We start from the raw sequence: 2,146 nt of genomic DNA, 5'->3' as shown, positions 1-2,146 counted from the left end.
TGACCACAGACATAGGGGACTGGTGGTTTGATGGGTTGAGCCCTCTACCATAAGTTTTACCCTTGGGAAGACGGTTGCTGCAAAGGAGAGGCTAGGCCTCCCTATGGTTGTGCCTAAGAGCCTCCTCCCAAATGCCTCTTTGTTGCTCAGATGTGGCCCTCTCTCTCTGCCTAAGCCAACTTGAAAGGTGAAATCACTGCCCTCCCCCCTACGTGGGATCAGACACCCAGGGGAGTGAATCTCCCTGGCAACGTGGAATATGACTCCCGGGGAGGAATGTAGACCCGGCATCATGGGACGGAGAACATCTTCTTGACCAAAAGGGGGATGTGAAAGGAAATGAAATAAGCTTCAGTGGCAGAGAGATTCCAAAAGGAGCCGAGAGGTCACTCTGGTGGGCACTCTTACACACAATTTAGACAACCCTTTTTAGGTTCTAAAGAATTGGGGTAGCTGGTGGTGGATACCTGAAACTGTCAAACTACAGCCCAGAACCCATGAATCTCGAAGACAGTTGTATAAAAATGTAGCTTGTGAGGGGTGACAATGGGATTGGGAAAGCCATAAGGACCACACTCCACTTTGTCTAGTTTATGGATGGATGAGTAGAAAAATAAGGGAAGGAAACAAACAGACAAAGGTACCCAGTGTTCTTTTTTACTTCAATTGCTCTTTTTCACTCTAATTATTATTCTTGTTATTTTTGTGTGTGTGCTAATCAAGGTGTCAGGGATTGATTTAGGTGATGAATGTACAACTATGTAATGGTACTGTAAACAATCGAAAGTACGATTTGTTTTGTATGACTGCGTGGTATGTGAATATATCTCAATAAAATGAAGATTTAAAAAAAATCTTCTGGATACTAACCCTTTATCTGATATGTGGTTTCTGAATATTGTCTCCCATTGCATAGGCTGCTTTTTTACTTTTCTGACAAAGTCCTTTGATGTACAAAACTGTTTAATTTTGAGGGGATCCCATTTATCTATCTCTTCTTTGATTACTCATGCTTTGTGTGTAAGGTCTAGGAAGCCACCTCCTATCACTAGACCCTTGAGATATTTCCCTACATTTTCTTCTAAAAGTTTTATGATCTTAGTGCTAATGTTTAGATCCTTAATCCATTTTGAGTTAATTTTTGTATAAGGTGTCAGAGAGGAGTTCTCTTTCATTCTTTTGGATATGGATATCCAGTTCTCCAAACACCATTTATTGAAGAGGCAACTCTCTCCCAGTTGTTTCAGCTTGACTGCCTAATCTAAGATAAATGTCCATAGACGAGTGGGTCTATGAGCACTCAATTCCATTCCATTTGTCAGTATATGTATCTTTATGCCAGTACCATGCTGTTTTGACCACTGTTGTTTTGTAGTATGCTTCAAAGTCAAGTAGTGGGAGACCTCTGGCTTTGTTCCTCTTTCTCAAGATATTCTTGGCTATTTGGGGCACCTTGCCCATCCAAATACATTTGCTTATTGGTTTTTCTATTTTTGCAAAGTAATTTCTTGGGATTTTAATTGGTATCACATTGAATCTATAATAAGGTTAGGTGGAACTGACATCTTAACTGTTTTAGTCTTCCAATCCATGAAGACAGTATGTTCTCCCATATTTTCAGGTCCTGTTTGATTTCTCTTAGCAGTTTCTTATCATTTTCTCTGTATAGGTTTCTTGAGGCATCAGTTAAGTTTATTCCCAAATACTTGATTCTAATGGTTGCTCTTGTAAATGGAACTTTTTTCTTGATTTCCTCATCCTGTTGCTCATTGCTTGTATGTAGGAAAACTATTGATTTTTGTGTGTTGTGTTTGTTGCCTGCCACTTTGCTGTATTCATTGCTTAGCTATAATAGCTTTCTGGTAGATTTTTTGGAATTTTCTGGATAGAGGATCATGTCATCTGCAAAGAGTGAAAGTTTTACTTCTTCTTCTCCAATTTGGATGCCTTTTATTTCTTTATCTCGCCTAATTGCTGTAGCTAGCACTTCCAGCATAAGTTGAATAACAATGGTGACAGTGGGCATGCCTGATTTTAGGGGGAAAGCTTTCAGTCTCTCCCCATTGAGTATGATGTTAGCTGTGTATTTTTCATATATTGCCTTTATCATACTGAGAAAGTGTCCTTTTATTCCTATCCTTTGAAG

Source organism: Choloepus didactylus, chromosome 7, assembly GCF_015220235.1.
Source record: "Choloepus didactylus isolate mChoDid1 chromosome 7, mChoDid1.pri, whole genome shotgun sequence".
Lineage (NCBI taxonomy): Eukaryota > Metazoa > Chordata > Mammalia > Pilosa > Megalonychidae > Choloepus > Choloepus didactylus.
The sequence above is the reverse complement of the archived record's forward strand: the minus strand, read 5'-3'. Positions refer to the sequence as shown.